Consider the following 20,491-nt stretch of genomic DNA (forward strand, 5'->3'; position numbering starts at 1 on the left):
GTCTCATTTTACATTCTTTCTGATCTCTGGGCCCTGGTGATTTATCTCCCATGGAATGGAACAAGGAGGGGAACAAGTAGGGACAGTCCCTTCGAGCAGCGAGCGGCGGCATGCCTGGCACGTCCGCAGCCTGCTCGCAAGGCTGACTGCTTCCCACACATGGGGCTACTTCTGTAGGTGGGGTCAGAATCCTCCTCAGTTTCAGGTGGTCCCCGTGCATATTCTAGGTGATGCTTTTCCTCTGTTCTACTGCTTCAGTTTCACACTCTTCCACTTGTCTTCCGTCTTTCAAAACTATGTTGAAACCTCTTGATTGTTGTGGGCTTATATACTTAAACACTTTGATACCATCATTGTAGTGTCTTGTGAAAACGGAGAAGAGCTGAAAGAAAGGGTTCTCAGTGCATTCTGAATCTGCTATTCTGTGGTCCCAGTGTTTAAACTTCTTGGTCTTCCCCAGTGTCTATCATTGCTTTTAGAAACACAATCTCCTGGTCTACTCGTGAAGGAAATGAATACATCACATCTAAAATGACAAGGAAGGCGGGTTAGATGCTCTAGGGTCTTGTCGTACTCTGTCATTTACTAATAAACCACTTACGTGCTACAAATTGTAGGTGCTCATTTATAAAATAAAGGGGGTAACTCTACATGAACTATAGATTTCTCCTACTCTAACATAATTTTCTAAGTTCTTTTTTTTAAATTCTCTACATTATCATTAATTTTAATTAAGAAAACAAAAATCTAACTTTCTCTTTTGAAAATCAAAGAGTAATTCCCATAGTCCTACAATAATGGGATAATTAGTTCTGAAACCTGTCAAGTTTCATGTTTCATACAAAAGGAAAATCATATTAAATAATTTTTAAAAGTTAAACATGGACTTTGTAGCACAAAGACAAGGTCCCCCCAAATGGTGTTCCTTTATTTACTAGAAATGTTCAGCTCTGCATTACAGTTGAAATAAAATAAATATATTATTTTTGAGGTATAAAAATTTCTTATGAAAATCAATTTTTCTTTTCTGTCCATACAAACAAAAGTATGGAATGACATTAGAGGTCAGGTTTATTTGGTAATAGAATGTAGCTTCTTGATATTTTTTATTTTAGGAAAGGAGAATATCAACATGAAAACTTTTTTCAACTTTACTTTTATTTAAAATGAGGCCATATTTTCCTCTTGTAAAAAGAGAGTTCAACTAGAACTGTCAATTTTCTCATCTGTAAAACAAGAGCACTGAATCAGCTGACTACATTCATTCAGAACTCAATTTCTTTATCGTATGATCACTAAGGTTCTCCCTAAATCTAATATACTAAAGTTCTAAGCAAAGGAAAATATAGTACTAACGACATGTTTTGATTTTTATTTCTTAGAGTTCAAGTGTCCACCATTCACCCTGGTCTAAGCTTAAGGAACCATTCACGGGGATACAATGCAGATGGGAGGGGAAAACAGAACCCTCACACAAGCTGTGGTGTGTTGCAATCAGGCTTCCGTTTGAAAAATAATCTTCTCTATAGCTTTCAAGTGATAACTTTGTCCCGGCAATGCTTCTTGTTTCAAACGGATTTTCTCTGGCTCTTCCTGAACACTTTCTGAGGAATCATCGACCTCTGATTTCTGAGGAGGAAGGACTCTCTACTGTCACAGTCGCAGGAAATTCTGATGGACCTGAGTGTCACAAGAAGAAGATAGGAAACCACAGAGTTGTTAAACTAAAGGGCAAAGAAAGAAAACAAGATTGTATAAAACATAACACAAGCCAGATACCGAATATCCAAATATTAGAGGACATTTAACAAAAGTGATCTGAGGTATCATTATTTATAAACGTCTCTCACTGCTCCTTAGTCTAAAACAGGCAATGACTAAGTAAAATTACAGGAACTTATTTTTGCTATGTTACTGCACAGACCTCTGTTGTACATGGTTAGGATTAGTAATGGGAATTGCCCATATTATTTTATTAAGTTTCTTTCACAGAAGCCAAGTGAAGAGCCAAGGTAAACATTTTTTCTCAGATCAACTTTATACTGCAAATGAAAAATTTATTTTCCACCATCAGACAAAAACAGTCTGGAAGGAAATGTAGTTTTTCGGAGGAAAATACATCAGTAAAGGGACTGACAAAGAATCAGAAGAATAACCAGAAAGTCAACATATGTAAGCTGTGTATAATAGATGTTACCATTTAAAAATGAGAAATCACATACACATACATAACTAAAACTGACCCATCAAAAATTTCATCTTCTCATCACCCTGAAGCCAAAACTAGGGTAACAGTAATACAATTCTCCTGTCAAGCTTCACTGCCACTGCAATGTTGTTCAATTGGACATTTCCAAACATTTAAAACTTGACCTGGCCACAACCCCATAAAAGTCTACAGATCATAAAGAAGTGTGCTGGGATTATGTAACTACGCAGAAGACAAGTCACTAGGACATCATTTTGACAACAAGCAGCAAACCTGCAGCATAGGAAAATCTGAACAGGAGAACGAGGTGCACACCCCTCTCTCTGGGCATGCAAGGGCAGGACTGACACCCAAGATGCTCTTCTCTCAACCTCAGCAGTGGTGCCTTTCACAGAACAACGATGCAGTCTCCCAGAACCGCTGGGAAGGAGAATCTGATACTGACAGTATTAGCTTGCCATGAGGCCATAAGCGAGGAAATGTGTGTGGCCTTGGTGAGAGAGCAGAAGTGTGGGAGATGTTGCTTTATATTGGCTTTCAGATCAGGAAATTTGTACACAAAGCCTGCAAACAACATTTCTTGCAAACATGTGAACGTTCTTGAGTGTGAGAGCTCCATGTGAGGGGTCAGAAATGGCAGTCAAGTTCTTTTCACTGGGTAACAGCTGATTTGCGGACCGGAGAACAGGCTTCCTTGTTTACAGACATAACCACAAGGCTGCCAGTTGTGTGTCAAATCCACACAACTACACAGTTGCACTGGGAGAGTGACCAAACATACTTTCCATGGATTTATTTCAGAGAGGGAAATGCTTCTTGTAAGGCTCTGTCAGTTTAAAAAGCAAAGAGAATGCCCATCCACCTTTCCCAATTCAAGCCCTATGTATCATCAATATGATAGCTACACACGAGCAACTGATTACATACATCACTAGCTTTGATGAATGCAAAGCCCCTAAAAAGATATCAAGAAAACGAAGTTAGATCTTGATGTAAATACATCACCAGTTAAACCCAGTTAATACAACTATTTAGTATTATGTACAGTATCCATACAGAATTGTGTATACAAATAAATAAGCTCAAAACAAGGACCTGGAGGGCTCTGCTGCAGAGAAAACTGAACAGAATTCAGCCGACTGGCTTGGTAATTAATAACTGTGAACTGCTGAGAGGCCCCTTCAGTTCCTATGTTCAGGATGGTTGAGATTTCAGTCTCACTTCTTTAAATGGTGATATTAATCGTTCTCTAATTTACCACTCTGTGTGACGAGGATGGACCTGAGATTAAGTGTCTCAAGAAGAAGACAGGAAACCACAGAGGTGTTAAACTCAAGTGCAAAGACTGGGGATTCAACACTATAGTTTATGCAACAGCAATTCACATTACCATTTGCAAAAAAGTAGTCGGTTGTCCAATGGGGATTATAAACATCCATTTAACATGAGCAACTGAACAGATATATTTTACACAGTAACTACTTCAAGTACTATTTAAAATCAATTCTCTTTGTTTTCTTAAGCAATTGTTAATCCCCAATTTCATGAATACTACCAAGTAAGTCACTTGAAAATCATCTAGAGCAATCTATTTCACTTAGCAAGCCTAAAGCTATAGTTCAACAATTTTATTTACTGTTCTGTGACAAAAATTACTCTGAACAGCTATCCCCTAGATAAGTAATCAGCTAAAGCTAGTCTGACTCACTAAATCTGATTTACTGAGTTAATAAGCCAGTTGGTTTAGAATAGGTCTAATGCATATTTCTCATCCGTTCTGCATTAAACTATTTCCCATGCCTAAAATGTCTTTTTTCCCATTCGTACATATCCGAATTCCTACTTCTGTGCTGTAGGGCTTCGCACAACTACACCTGCCTTTAGTGAAACTTTCCTCACCTGCACAATCGGAGATAATTTTAGTCTCCTCAAGACTCCCAAGGGGTTACCTGTGTTGTGACACTTGAGAAACAACTTGAAGCTCCCAATTGCATTTGGTTTTTCTTCCTTAGAGTGTTCATTAGGCAGAAGCCATGTGTGAGTTATATTTTTTCCTCTATAGAAAGCACCAGAGACCACCCACATAATAGCAGTTCCAAAATAAAGAATTTTGAACGACTGAAAAAGACAGGGAATCCAAGCACGTTACCTGCTGCTTTTTGCACGTTCGGCAGTACGCCAGGGCCAGAAACCAGACACAACAGGTGGTAGACGTTCAGGACCATAACATTCCTTACCAGCAGAGTGTTTCCTTCCATTACTTACAGGTTGCTTTGCGGCCAAGCCTATGTTTGACAAAGCACGAAAAGAAGGAATCAAGATGCACCAAAGGTCTACAGAGCAACTGTCACACATGTACACTTTGAAAGGAATCAAACAGGCACTTGACAATGATGCCAAGGCCATTAAAAAAAAGAGGATCGTTTTGTACAAAGGTTTTGCATAAGCCAGCATTTTTAAAAAATGTAAGTTCTCTACAGTAACAAGTTATTTTAACTAAAACAGAAGTATTGTGATGTGCAGAAATGCAAAAATAAATTTTTAAAATAATCCCAAAGTATGATACATTTTATATATTATGCAGAAACACTCAAGTTTACTGAATCTTAGAACACCTTTGGCATTTCTGAATCTCAAGGACACAGAAACACAGATATACCCATGACTTCTGCCAAACAGAATCTTCAGAATTAGACCAAAATTTCAATTTAAGATGAATTTTTCTATGTAAAAACAATAAAAGTTGTAAGGCTGCAAGTTGCTGGGTGGTAGGTGAGTCAATGTTACTCTCCGATAAGCCTGTCAACCTTCACTGCTCCTTTGATTTCATATAGAAAATACACAAAAAATACAAATGAAACCCACGGGATAAAAGAGTGAAGTGTGGAGACTTATCCTATATTTTTCAGTAGTAAAGAGGCAAGTATCTTTATATGAAATATTTGGTTGCAAAAACTAGACCTACGTGTTAATATTTTATTTAGAACAAGCCACATATTAAAATTCACATTTAAATATTTAATTTGAATTTACTGAAAACAAACATCATAGGTTAAAAGGGTTATATTTATCCTTCAAAGCTACTATATTTTGTGTTATTTTATTTATTTATTTTAATAGATCTTTATTGGAGTATAATCGCTTCACAATTCTGTGTTAGTTTCTGTTACACAACAAAGCGAATCAGCCGTAAGCATACACATGTCCCCATATCCCCTCCCTCTTGAGCCTCCCTCCCACCCTCCCTATCCCACCCCTCTAGGTCATCGCAAAGCACCAAGCTGATCTCCCTGTGCTATGCTGTTGCTTTCTACTATATTTTAGCAGCATTAGGATGCAGGGTAAAATGGAGTGTATGTGGTAATATAGGACAAATATTTCATAGAGTGTAGATTGTTGATAATCACCACACGATCCTGTGTGATTTACGTGCCTCTTAAAAATATATAGGAGCTCAGTTCATTTTGTGCTATTTTATTGTGTTTTTTAACTTAATTACCGTCAAAAAAAATGTTTGTATGCATGTGGTTTGTATGTGTATACCCTTCCTTTACTTTCAGAAACGAATGCAAATACATTTGTATTAAAATTTTTTTTAATTACACTTTTCTTGTTAGGAGATAAAAAAAATTTCTAATAAAAGTTCCCATCTTTTTTTTAGGTATACATAATTACAATATAAATGTGACACAATTCAAACCATTATTTCACCCCTACACTCACCTGGACCTAGGTATATAGCCAGATACTGATTTGGCTTACCTCTATGTCTCCAAAAAACTGAGGCAAATACAAAAAAAAAGCCCAAGAAATAAAATTACTCTTAAAATAGCTCAATGAGTTTGTATATTTCAGTTACATTTCCACTTTGTTTAATCATGCTAAATAAAAAAAAAGTTTAACTGTTTTCTTCTCATTCCATGATGCCCTATTATATACCGACAGGTACTAATTTTACAGAATTCCTAATATACATGCTTTATTTGTATATATTTCCATTTCTAATATCATAGCAAAAGTCAACTTAGCTATTTTAAGAATACTTTACACATGATATAAATTTTTAATAATAATATCTAATCAGTGTGATACCACAAATCTTAACTTCTTTGTATGTACTATTTCATTATTAAAATATCACTCTCTTGAAATAACAATTGGCAGACGATCATAAGCTTTTTTTTGACTTCATAAACACTCTTAAGAACTTCTATTTAATTCGCTATTGTCCAAGCAAGTTGATTAATAGAGAATCAAAAACATTGGGCTTCCCTGGTGGCGCAGCGGTTGAGAGTCCGCCTGCCGATGCTAGGGGACACGGCTTCGTGCCCTGGTCCGGGAAGATCCCACATGCCGCGGAGCGGCTGGGCCTGTGGGCCATGGCCGCTGAGCCTGCGCATACGGAGCCTGTGCTCCGCAACGGGAGTAGGCCACAACAGTGGGAGGCCCGCGTACCGCAAGAAACAAAAACAAAAATACATCTTTAAGTAGAAAAAAAAAAAGTTGTATTTATAAAGATGTTTACAATAGTTTATTTTAGGTTATTTCCAGTTTTTCACCAATTTAAAAAATTGACCAACTCAATTAAAACCTTGTGACTACAATGTTAAAAAGTATAACTATGAATCATAGAATTTAAATGTAGTATGAAAAGACAAGAATGGCAAATTATATTGAAGCTATGGGGAATTATGTTTATAGACAGCAGGAAGAGAAAAGAAAAATGTAAATATTGCTTGATAGGACAATGGGATTAGAGGTGATCTTTTAAATTTTTCATTTTTACGCTAATACAATACCTTTATAAAACCCCCAAATCTTCAAACAACACATTTAAAAAAGATTGTGGTAAACTACACAAAACAGAAAATTTATCATTTTAACCATTTTAAAGTGGACCGTTCAGTGATATTAAGTCAACAAATTTTTAAAACTTTCAGAGGGCACCTGAATAAAAGATGTGTTGTCCATTGGTGATTTTAATGTATCTGGTATATAACTAAAGTCACCACAAAACTCTTTCTGGGAAATTGGCAGATCATAAACATAAAACATTTATTTTGCTTTATATTCAACCTTATTGTTCTGCTGTTTCAAAATTCAAAGTTATTCACAAGAAAGAGTCAGTTTCATATTAGATTTGGTTTCACAAATGCTGCTCCTGCTATTCATTCTTATCACCAACAAAAAAAGACAATTTGTGACTAACCATAATATGTTCCAGAAAATAAGTTAAGGTCTCTTAGAAACAATACAAACGTTATCAGTAGAAGTGAATTCTAGGAAATTTATATATTCAGGAGAATGTGAAACTTACACCACTGATTGTTAAAGGCTTTTAAAAGCTTTTCATTACAATTACATTTCGTAACAAAATAATAGGCTTTGTTGTAAAATCCTGGGTTAACTGCCATTTGGAAAATTAAATATACATTACAGTAAACATTTAGAAAATCGTTTTCTAAAATGTTCAATCTAGGTAAATAAACTTGTCTGTAGAAGTCTTTTATAGGGATCATACATATTTCAAGTTTTTTTTAATCATTCAGAGAAACAAGATATTACCTGATTCAAAAATTAAGGTAAGCATTTCTAAGAAAGAAGCAGGAAACAATGGGAAGGTTGGAACTGAGAAGAAATTTTGTTTCTTGTAGCGCAAAAGGTAATTCTGCATTAAAAAAAAAATCATTCCTCAAAAGCACCACTACTAAAATTATCATCAAAGTGCACCCCAAATTTCAATTGCAAAGTGTCAGAAGTAATTATCAACCAGGAAATATTTTCAAAATAACGAAGTTTTTATGAGATCCAAACAATAATGCTGGTTAATATTAACATCTCTTTAAATTCATTTATTATATCTATATTCTATAAATTCTCATAAGTCTCAAAATAATCATAGGCTTCCTAATATGCATGTGGTTAATATTGGCTGCTTTAATTTTAGCACACCAGAAAACATAAGGGGTATAAGTTCAGAAAGAGTTACCAACTCTAATAGTAGCTTTTCCTTTTCGATCACTTCCCTAAATTAAGAGTTCTCTTTTTCTGTCTAGCAGCTTTGGATGGTTCCTTCACGATGGAGAAGTTATCCACTGGTACTGAGACAGAAATGATAAATATGCCATTTAAGTTTCAGGTAATTTAGGAGGGTTTGATCTTCATTGGAAATTAAGATACTTTAAATTAATAAAAGGTTTTCAATCTGCATTTCTGGGAACCTAAATTAAAGCATCACACAACATTTTCAAAAAAAGAAAAGCCATTTCATTTGACTGAAAACTTAGTTTTAAGATGGCAGAAAGTACCTTGATAATTTTCTTTTAAGAAAGAAAGAAAAACAAGCCATTAAAGAGAAATTCTTCCGAGAGAACTGAAACGTGTGATATACCTCTGACTTGGCACTCCTTCCATCTGGAGAACTTTTTTGATAACTGCTTTCATCACACAATGATCTAAAGTAAAATAAATTGAAGTTAGAGTAATTAGTTCCCAATGAGTGGCTATTTCCATTTAAAACCAAAAGCCAACTAATTATTGCTTTTCCCATAAATTTAAATATGAAATCTACATTATGTAATTATACACTTATCTCCCCCTTTGCGTATTCTAGTTTTCTTCCTCAGAAACCTAAGATGCCATCTTGCAGACTGCCTCCAGTGGCTACTATTTTGGCAGCAGCAAAGGTCAACTTTAAACATTTTGCATCTAAAGTGGCTTTGGATACCTTTGGATAGAAAGTACAGTCTGAGCACTGTCCAGACACTTAGATACCTAAAGGGCATCTAAGATAACAAACCAAAGTCCTGATATTCCCTCAAAAGCTGCTCCTCCCATCAGCTCCCCTTTTCTAAGTGATACCACCCAGTTGCACACATAATCATCAACGACTTGTCTCCTTGTTACTATTCCCTTCATACCCCACATCTAATTTATTGGCAAGCCTTGTTAGCTACACCCTCAAAACACAATCTGAATTCAACCACTTTTCACTTGCTCCAAACTTCCAGCCTAAACTAAGCCATAAACATCTCTTTTTTGGACCACTGTGATAGTCTCCTAACTGCTCTCCCTGTTTCTCTTCTTTATCCTCCCAAGTCCATCCTCTATACCAGGTTCCCTTATTCAGATACTATTTGGATCATGCCATTTACAAGTTCAAAACCCTCTACTCATTTAGAATAATCCAAATCTTTACTCTGGCCTTCAAGACTTTACAAGATCAGACCCCTGGCTAGCTCCTTGACCTCATGTCATACCACATCTTCTGCACTCAGTCCTCTGACCATGTTGGTCTCCTTGCTTTTCCTTAAATACTCCACCCACCTACCTGCCTGCATACTCATTGCCTCCTTGCTTTTCCTTAAATACTCCACCCACCTATATGCCTGCATACTCATGGGCTCCTTGTCCTGGAATGTGCTTACCCCAGATCTTCCATGGCTTGCTCCTCTCTTCATTCAGGTCTCCGTTCAAATGCCACTTCTCCAGTGAAGCTGTCCCCTAACAAACCTGTCCCATGGAGTCCTACCTGCCCCTGCTCACTCTCTTTACATTAAGATATTTTTGCACCTCCTACTATCTAAAATTATATTACTTATCTGTTTACTCATTTCTATCTGAACTCCTTCCCTAGAATGTAAGCTCCATGAGGGCAAGACTTTTGTGTGTCTGGTTCACTGCTTTATCCCTAGTGCCTAAACACATATCTGGCACACAATAGGTATTAAAATAATTACTTGTGAAACTGACAAATGAATAAAGTACTCCTTGCAAGAATTCAGAGGTCGCACAAGAAGGAAACAATGCTCTTGGTGGAAGCAGGCTTAGTATCTAGGTTCACCTCTTTCTGAGTAGTGTTGAGAACAATTTACAAGTATAACTCACTTTAATTGGTAAATTATATGCTAAAAACATAAGGGACGTACAACATTAGAAAAGTGCCGGTTTTTGTTTTTTTGGGGGTTTTTTGGGGGGGTACGGGGGCCTCTCACTGTTGTGGCCTCTCCCGTTGCGGAGCAACAGGCTCCGGACGCGCAGGCTCAGCGGCCATGGCTCACAGCACAGCTGCTCCGCGGCATGTGGGATCTTCCCGGACCGGGGCACGAACCCGTGTCCCCTGCATCGGCAGGCGGACTCTCAACCACTGCGCCACCAGGGAAGCCCAAAAGTACCATTTTCTAGGATACAAATAATGACAGAGAATAGAGAATACATACTAAGAACCTTTCATCAAAGTATGACGGTCAAGAACTCTCACGGTAAAACGTCAGACAAAAACCAGAACAAATGATCATGACTTCTAGTAGTTCTGGGGCTGAACAACCTACTCATTCAAACAAAAGGGATCATCACAAAAGCACAGGTATTAAAAACTATTACATGAAAGGAAACTATCATGAGTCATTTATTTAAGTGTTGTGTGGACCATCACATTAAAATAACTGGAGTCTTTCAACACCCCGTGACATACAAAAATAGCAAGTCAGACATATGGATCTGACAGGATATGATACAACCCCTACAAACTCTCACTACAGAAGAATGGACACACGGTGTCATTAACCAACTAGCCAAATGAATACAAGCAGCCAGTAAACCTCACCAGTAATTCAAATGAATACAAAATAAAACAAAATGTGGTTATTGTCCTATCAGATTAAGCCACGATTCTGTAAGAAAAGTCTTCAAAATGTCTATACCCTTTTGATGCAACAACTCTCTTTCTAAGAATTTAACCAAAAGAAATAGTCAGAGATATAGGTAAGGATATATATCAGAGTACTTTTTGTAACTGAAAAACTGGACATACCTTTTATAGAAGATTGGATAAGCTATGTGTACTGTGGCATATTCATATAACGGAACACTGAACAGTCACAAAACATGATGCAGTAGATGCAAATTGACTGACTTGCTAAGATGGTCATACTAAATTAACTGAAAAAAGGTATAAAATTTGGAGTAATCCCACTTGCCTAAAAAAGGGAGAGGTACTCATTTTTGTAGTCTTTCAGTTTTTTAAAAGTGCTACCAGCCAGTGTTTGTGAGAGGCAGGCTTCACATCCACTCTTGGGGTGGACTACAAATTGGCATAGCCTTTCTGGGTGGTGATTTGGCAATGTGTATCAAAAGTGTTAAAAATATGTCACACTTAGTCATTCCACGTGTACTACCTTATTCTACACAAGTAAGCCCGATGGACACAGAGGTGTATATACAATGTATTCACATTGCTTGTGACAGGGAAAAGCAAACTGTCTAAATATAATTGCAAAGAATTGATTAAACTATGGGACATCAATATGATGGAGTATTACATGATACCTCATTAAGTGAAAAAAGCAGGAATATGAAATAGCAAGTATACTACAATTCTATTTTAGTAATCCCTAAGTGTATAAATATATTTATATATATATAAAAAAAGGCCTGAAAATATATACACCAAAATGAACAGTGCTTATGTCTGGGTATTAAGCTTATAGGTAATTGTTCTCTTGTTACTGTGTATTTTCTGTAAAGAATACATGCAACTCTTAGAGAAAGTTTAAAAGCAACATAAAAGCTATCAGAAAAATGAGGCTCTGAAAAAAATCCTATCACAACAGTATCATACCAAAAGCTAAGCATATATTATATTAAAAACTCAATATTTTCAATTTTAGAATTTACCTCCAAGCCATAAATCCTCACTAAGAGATTCTGCAAAAGCACGAACCCAGGTCACCAATGAGCTTGTTGCAGTTCAGAGTGATGCGCCTCCAACCAGGCATACAGTCAAGATCAGGTCTCCTGGAACGAAGCCTCTCTGCCCAGGTTTCTTCATGCCTTCTGATAGTCTGATACTTCAAAGATTTAATGGGACAAAATTAAGATGCTTCAATAAGGAAACAGGGTGTGCCTACTGAGTATGGCTCATTATGTCAGAGATTTACACACACACGTATCAAGCATATGTGCCAGGAGAATCAAGCTGAGAAATTAAAGAGTCAGTTCTGCTTTACGAGTCCAGTGACCCACATTCTAGTCGGTCAGTGATTAGATTCCAGCCACTGGATGACCTGTTTTTGAACAGTTATGTAAAGTTGGACAACTCAATTACAGTCTGAGAATTATTTTCCTTATCTTCTAAGTCAGGGAATTGGTTCTAAATTCTATCATTGCTGAGGCTCTAAATTGCATCATTCTGTCCTCCAAAGGTCTCCAAACACCTGACTGGGCAACCCATAAGAAAACTTTTTAATATGCATCTTATTTTTTAACAAATTATATACACAGAGTTCTATACATTTAACTTACATACATTATAAACTACACAGATAGTTTTTCATGATACAAAGCTAAATAGGTTCTAATATTTTCTTGCCCTAACTCCTAAGGCATTATTTTATTTTATTTATTTTGAAAAAATATTTAGCTATTTGTTTGTTTGGCTGTGCCGGGCCTTTAACTGCGGCCTGCCGGATCTTTTACTTATTGCATGTGGTATCTAGTTCCTTGAGCAGGGATCGAACCGACGTCCCCTGCATTGGGAGCGCAGAGTGCTAACTGCTGGACAGTCAGGGAATTCCCAGGCATTATTTTAAAAACTATATTCACAAAATGGATCTCACATGCTACCTAGGGTATGCACACAAACTTCAGAGGCCTGGACTATGCACAGCCAGTCTGATGTGCCTTGGGAAAATAATGGTTTGACATTTAACCACAAGTCTTGTCTTAAAGACTTTCAATTCTTTATATTCATAAAATAGATTCTGGTAACAGGGAACACTGACTTTAAATGAGAAAAGTCTTGTTACATTCTTGAAAAAATAAAAGACTCAAAGTGCCTTTGACACTCTAAAAGGAAAATCATTAGTGTCATTTTCCTATTAACAATAGCTTATAAGAGCTCCAAGCAGAAATAACAGCAATCACTTACACAGTGCCAAGCACTATTTATACAAATGAGTTCATTTAAACCTAAATGAGGCCTAGAGGTTAAGTGATTTGTCCATGATCACTAGCTATGAAAAGGGAGAAAGGGAATTTGTACCCAGGCCATTTGGCTTCGGCACCCAAGTTCTTGACTGTTTTCTCCCCCAGGGGTCAGTGGACTTGTCCTGTAGAGGCTCAAAGAATTCTTCAATTTTTAAAATTTAAATTTAAACATTTCCAGCTTTGTGGGCTATACAGTTTCTGTTGCAGCTACTCAACCCCACTGGTGTAGGCTGAAAGTAGCCATAGCTACCACGTCAACAATGGGTGCGACTAGGTTCCAAAAAGACTTTCTTTACAAAATCAGGTGACAGGCTGGATCTGGCTCACCAGCCATAGTTTACCCATCCCTGATCTGCACCAGCAAACTACTAAAAAGGCTTCATGCCAAATTATTAAATAATTTAGGCCTAAATACAGTAATTATAACCACTGTAAACTTGTTAAGGCATTAGTTGAAAAATTGTATTTACAAGTTGCTGATGTAGTAATTTTTATTAGTTTATAAACTACAGCAGCTAACAGACACTTGATTCATTTAAATCTTGAAGACTATAATGGCATAGTTTCTGCACAGCATCACAATCAGTGTTTTCAGTAACTAAAAATACATAAAAGTATTATTATGTATTATATATTAAATCTCTTATTTCTAAAATTAACTGGACTATCTTTACTAAATGGTAGAATCCCAAACTGAAAACTGGTCATATTCTTTCAACAAAATGAAAGATGCACTCACAGGTATCAAAAGACAAAAATTAACTGCCATCTGTGTCAACGTATTAATGTGCTTCAATCACATATGTTTCCATGAAAGTTTAAACATAAAATCACCTTTAAGATCTTGGCCACGTAATCTGCTCCCTGCCATGTCAGATTACAGCCCATGAAGTTTACTGTCTTAAGAGTGATAGAGTTCTTTATACCTTGACAAAAACCTAAAAGGAAAAAAAAAAAAAACCCCACACACAATAAGATGAAAAGCCTATACATTTGTCAACCTTGACTTATTTGCTTTTCTTGAGTCAATTGGAGGTTTACAGCCACATTTTTAAAATCATTAACAACAATCTTCCCAAACAGGTAATTGATGAACTGATGCGTTCTAAAACTTGTCAGTAACAAAGTCTTATTCCAGTTTACAGCAACACTTTAATTCTATTTAGGTACTAAAACTGAATACAGTGAATACTGCAAACTTTATTGCCAACCACTCAGTAAAGTACGACATACTTTTGAGACAGAGGAAAAAGAAGAGAAACCTAAAAAGCATAAAACTCTTCCGATTTTCAGTTCCAATGATACATGCCAATCTTGATGATCAATCAGCGATGTAAATGTCAACTATAAACCCAGTATTTTATTAGCTGCTATGCAGTATACTAGAGCAATAGAAGAGAGAGAACCTGAAACCCTCTGTTCCCTCAAACTGAAAGGCAGGCTTCCTGACCCCTCCAGACCACTACTGGACATAGGGCACGCACGCTAATGTTTCAGGACCCCAATGAAGAGTCACCTGTTTTGTGATTACTTCCATGACACACCCTCACCACCAATGAATTTGCTGCTCCTACGGGACGTTACATGTATTTCCTATTTGAACACATACCACAGTGCATTATAATTATGACTGCAGATAGACGTTCTAACAATTTAAAGAGAATGATGACTTTTTTGCTCTTTACGTCTTGCTATTTCCCTTCCCATACTATTTCTTGAAGAGAAACCATAAAAATATAAACACACACAAAAAACAGAAAATATAGAAAATGCGTGGTTTGTGGCTTAACACAAACTTAAGTAAGATTAATTCTGACAGTATCCAGCATGACAAACTTCCATGGTACAAATGAGAATGGACCAAGGTTTGAGCAGGTACAGGAGACAATCCACGCATGAACACCACCAAGAAAAGGTAGACGGGAAAAGGTAGACAGACATGGTGTGTAGGAAATCACGAGACCAGTCCGATGGGAAGAGACTTAAACAAGACTGAAACTCACTTTCTAAACCTCCATCTCCAACTGGACAATTCGCAAGACACAGGTGCACCAAAGTGACCAAATATTCAATCCCTTTAATGGGGAGGAACAGTTTAAAATTTATTGGTTTAGTTTGCCCCAAAAGCAACTATCAAAGGTTGGCAGGACACAATGAAGGCTTACCTTGGTTAACATAGTTAAGTCTCTCTCTCTCAGAACTAGCCCATTTAGCTCCAGGTTCCTTAGTGCACCCAACGCACTTAAACGCATTTATGAGCTCTACACAACTGGAAGGTCACATCTTTATTTCTTATCGCAGGAACACGACTTCTGTAAACTTCATTTCTGTCACAACCTAAAGCAAAATATTATAAAATGAGTGATTTAAACCATACATTTTATCATCATTAAAAAGCACCGAAATAAAAAGAAAAAAAGCATCTGCTCTGTGCTAAGAAGTAGAAACGACTCCTGCCCTTAAAGCCTTCATTCAAGAGGAAGATGGATAAACTCAAAATTTCAATCACATGAGATAAATAAACATAACCTTTATGCACAGAGGTGCCTATGGAGGCAAAAAGTTATATCTAAGTGACGGCTTCATGATAATCCTGAAGTGGAATCTAGAAAGATGAGGCTATGCAGAGTTGGAGTAGGAGGTGCATTAACGGCAGAGGGAACATCTGTGAAAAGACACTCAAGCTTGACTCCTGCCGGGCACTGTAAATACTGCAGGTGGCGATGACTAAAGGCCAGGGGTCCAAGTGTGAGGAGAGACACAAAAGAAAATAGAGATGCTGGCCGAAGCAAGCCTGGGAGAGAGCGTGGCTTGAGTCCCACAGGTGATGAGGCCTGGGACTACCACTGGCTGAGTAAGGGTGCCTCCACTGATTAGAAAAAGGCGACCCGCTGCTGAAGGACCAATTAGATAAAGGGAGTGATCACAAAAAGCTCCCCTTCCTCAGGGCCAAAGAGCCCCAGGACGGGGCTTCCCTGGTGGCGCAGTGGTTGAGAGTCCGCCTGCCGATGCAGGAGACACGGGTTCGTGCCCCGGTCCGGGAAGATCCCACATGCCGCGGAGCGGCTGGGCCTGTGAACCATGGCCGCTGAGCCTGCGCGTCCGGTGAGGCTTGGCCCAGCACAGTTCAGACTACACACCTCTGGGCAGGGCAAACGCTGGGGGGCTAGTATGCACTAACTCTGTGTGGGCAAGCCATTAGCAGCATTATTTGAAGCATAGCTTTTTATGTTACAAGATCACTCAACCAGAGTAGGCAGATGAACTTAGAGGAGCTGAGCCCAGGAGCCGCAAAACCACCCAGGAGTTTCTGCCATAGTCCGGGCAAAATGTAATATGGATGCAGAAGCAAATTTAAGAGGAGACCAAAATCTACAAGCTAGCCCCACTGGATGCAAGACATAAAGGAATTTCAGTGAAGGAACTCTGAAGAGAATGGGCTCAACAATAAATTTTTCTTACATTCAATGTAAAATATGTGGCAAAATTAAGTACAGTGGCCTTTAAGGTCCCTTCCAGCTCTAATTTCTTTTGATTTCTAACTTATTACTCTGCTTAAGTAAAGTCCCTTCAGAGGTACAGAACAGTTCTTACACCTGAATGGGATGCAAAGAATAATCTGACTTCTGTTCACCAGGGGATGAATTGAACCATCCTTGCAGGAGAGATAACAGATGGTGTGAACCCCAGATCCTAGAAAAGGGCCAGGCACACGAGAAGTATTCAGCTTTTCGAAAACAAATGAACAATCATTTCCTTTCCTAGATCTTCACACCCTTCCTCTGCTGGCTACTTTCTCTCAGCTTATAAACATCCTCAAATATACCCACTTTAAAAACTCTCAGACCTATGATTCTTTGGGTATTCTTGTGGATAACCTAAGTCCCTCCCATGCCTTCAAACACCTGTCCTTCCAAAAAGCCCAGATCTGTATCTTGGGCCCAGACCTGGCCCCTCTACCAGGCCCCTCTAAAGCACTGAAGATGAAGTAAGATCCTCTCGCCACCCACAATCCCTCTCTACTGTGCTCTGTTTATCTCACAAAAAGATGCAGCTGTAAACTGTCACCCACGCTTGCTGCCCTCCCTTTTCTAACTGGTCACCAGGCTTCTCCCATTCTCTCTCAGATCTGAAAAATCCAGTCCCACCTTTTATAACTTAAGTGGGAGCCTTTGATTACAATTCACACTGCACCCAATCAACTGCCTTCCACATGGAGGTCCCAGTGAGCCTCTAAACCAGAAGTCCATCTCACTGTTCTTTGGTGTTTCCCACAGCCTTCAGGATAAACATCCAAACTTCTGACATGACAAACAAGGCCCCTTTCTGTGGGGCCCCACTAGCTTTCCAGTATCAACTCTCATTGCTTTCCCAAACCCTGAGTTCCAGTCCTGTACCTGAGTTTTGCCATATTTTTTTATATTTCTCAAACTTTGACACACACTGCTCCCTCCTGCCACCCCAGGAGCTTCTACATATCCTTAGAAAGGATGGCACCTCCTCCAAGAAGCCTACCCTGAACTTTCCCTTCCAAGATTCTGTGCTCTGCAAAGGGGAAAGATGGCGGGGAGGGATACATTAGGAGTTTGGGATTAACATATACACACGACTATATATAAAATAGATAATCAACAAGGACCTACTGCATAGCACAGGGAACTCTACTCTGTATCCTGTAACAACCTGTACGGGAAAAGAATCTGAAAAGGAATGGATATATGTATAACAGAATCACTTTGCTGTATACCTGAAACTAACACAACATTGTAAATCAACTATGCTCCAATATAAAATAAAAATTAAATTAAAAAAAACAAGATTCTGTGCTCTGTAGCACCAGAACTCACTTCTTCCAGAGCACTGACTACTGTGCTTGTGTTTACTTGCCGCCCAGTAGAAGGGGAGAGTACTTAGGGGAGAATCATCCTCTCCAGCATCCCTTCGTTCTGACAACTCATTCAAGTGCCAGGATACTTTACACACATAACCTGCTTAATTAGTTCTAAGAACCCACAGAAAGGGTGGTTTTTAATGTCATTTTACACGTGTGGGGATTGTAGTGCAAAAGAAACCTGCCCAGGCCACAGAGAGCATAAACCCTGGAATTCAAACCCTAAGCTGCCTTTACACCGGTGCTGTTTCCACTATAGGATAGGACTATTGAAAAAAATTTTTTTTTTTCCTGAGTCCTGTTTTAATGAAAAGGAAATGAAGCTGGGATATATCAATTTCCTAATCGCTTTAGCGTGTAGCAGGCAAAGTCATTCAACAGACCAGGTAACATCTGTGGAACAATGAACGATGCTCCAAACTGTGCTAAGTGTTCTACATTGTAGAGTGTACAAGCATTAACAGAGTGTGACCTTTTAACAGCCATACAGAGTGAGTCCAGTTAAGCCCATGCTACAGATGAGAACACTGAGACCTAGAAGACTTAAGGCACTCGGCCGGGGTCACCGAGCCGGCAGGAGTCCTAGGCCGCACGCCCCGTCTAGCGCACGCACACCCGAGCACTGGGCACCGGTTCTAGTGCCCACCCTCCACCTTGTACCATCTAAAACTCAGCTTCGCAGCGCCCACATGAGGGCCCCTGGAAGCGTAAAGTACAAACCCGTCTCGCCAAGCCATGTCTGGAAGAAGCTCTGGATACAGATCGGGGGCAGAGGGTGCTCAGGGGCGGCACCCAGTCCAACTCGCGCAGGCGATGGGCGTTGAAGTCCAGCAGGCCCTCCCGCAGGGAGTCGCCCACGGCGGGCAGACGCACCGAATCCTGCAATGCACACAGGTCCTCACAGAGCCAGAAGAAAGTCGGCCGCGCTGCCGTGGCGCAGCTTCACTCAGTGATAATGGGCCGAGCGCGGCCTCGGGGACACTGGCTGCAGACATGATGCCCACACACGCCTGGAAGCCCCGGCTGGCCTCCCGGCCCCTCGGGCGGCCATCGCAGTCCAGGGAGTGGTAATAAGGATCAAAGTGGTAAAGGTCCTGCATTCTTCTTCTTGCATTATTTCAAAACCTGCATCGCTGGCGTCAGGCAGTCCGGTAACTGGGTCCGGCGGACCGGTAATTGGGTTCATTTGCCTCTGCGTTATCTGCCTGCCATCTGCTTCCTGAAATGCAAACAGCTACACAGGGTGATTTGCTACAAGACAGTGCAAGGAGCTTAAGCACAAGATGCAGTATGTAATTTACATTGACAGCTAGGGAGTGATAGGAACAGGATGTAATTTAGTTTTGTGAAACATACATCTAGTTACAGACACTACAGATTAGTAACAGTTTAAATAAAACTAGGATCGATTAACCCTTTCAGGCCAGTTTATGTGTCTTCTCTAGCCTGTTCACTGTCCCCTTTACTTTCCTTATTTTCAGGAGAGGAAAAACTTCATTTCTATTTTTGCTGCAACACTATTATGCTTAGTGAAATAAGTCAAACAGAGAAAGACAAATACGGTATGTTATCACTCGCATGTGGAATCTAAAAAATAAACAATAAATGTAACAGAAAGGAAATGAACGCACAGATGTAGACATCAAAGCAGTGATTACCAGTGGGTAGAGGGAAGGGGGAGGGGCAAGATAGGGGTAGGGGAGGGGATGAAGAGGCACAAACTACTATGCATAAAATAAATAAGCTATAAGGATAGCCAATGTTTTATAATAACTTTAAATGGAGTATAATCTATAAAAATATTGAATCACTGTGTTCTAATATATTGTTATTACAATATAATACTGTAAATCAACTATACTTCAATTTAAAAAATGATCACCACAGTATGTCTAGTTAACATCCATTACCATACATGGTAGAAATCTTTTTTTCTTGTGATGAGGACTTTTAAGATCTACTCTCTTAGCAAATTTTAAATATGCAATACGGTATTATTAACTATAGTCACATCCCCAGGACTTATTTATTTTATCACTGGCAGTTTGTACATATTGACCACCTTTACCCATTTCACCCACCCTCCACCCCCTGCCTCTATGAGCTTTTTTTAAAATTCCATATAAAGTGAGATCATACAGGATTTTTCTTTCTCTGCCTGACATATTTTACCTAGCATAACACCCTCACGGTCCATTCATGCTGTCACAAATGGCAGGATTTGCTTCTTTCTCATGGCTGAATTATATATATATATATATATATATATATATATAATTTGGCATATATATATGCCAAATGTCCTTTATCCATCGATGAACACAGGGGTTTCCAAGTGTTGGCTACTGTAAATAATGCTGCAATGAATATGGCGGTACAGATTTCATTTTGAATTAAGAGTTTCT

At 38.7% G+C, this 20,491-nt stretch overlaps 1 long non-coding RNA gene and 1 pseudogene across 2 annotated transcripts; both read right to left on the bottom strand.

Moving 5' to 3' along the window:
• Positions 1 to 1,160: 1,160 nt before the first annotated feature.
• LOC132508780 (uncharacterized) lies at positions 1,161 to 10,174 on the bottom strand. Of its 2 annotated transcripts, none has more exons than XR_009536767.1 (5): positions 9,637 to 10,174; positions 8,601 to 8,664; positions 8,203 to 8,310; positions 4,359 to 4,494; positions 1,161 to 1,680 (listed from the first exon to the last, which is right to left on the bottom strand). It is a non-coding gene; the product is annotated as an uncharacterized LOC132508780 (long non-coding RNA). The 2 variants fall into 2 exon arrangements; XR_009536766.1 differs by having other exon boundaries at positions 8,199 to 8,310.
• A 1,699-nt stretch (positions 10,175 to 11,873) lies between these two features.
• LOC132508719 (centrosomal protein of 78 kDa-like) lies at positions 11,874 to 20,283 on the bottom strand (annotated as a pseudogene).
• Positions 20,284 to 20,491: the final 208 nt, after the last annotated feature.

The sequence above is a fragment of the Lagenorhynchus albirostris genome, chromosome 18 (genome assembly GCF_949774975.1).
Source record: "Lagenorhynchus albirostris chromosome 18, mLagAlb1.1, whole genome shotgun sequence".
In the NCBI taxonomy this organism is placed as follows: domain Eukaryota; kingdom Metazoa; phylum Chordata; class Mammalia; order Artiodactyla; family Delphinidae; genus Lagenorhynchus; species Lagenorhynchus albirostris.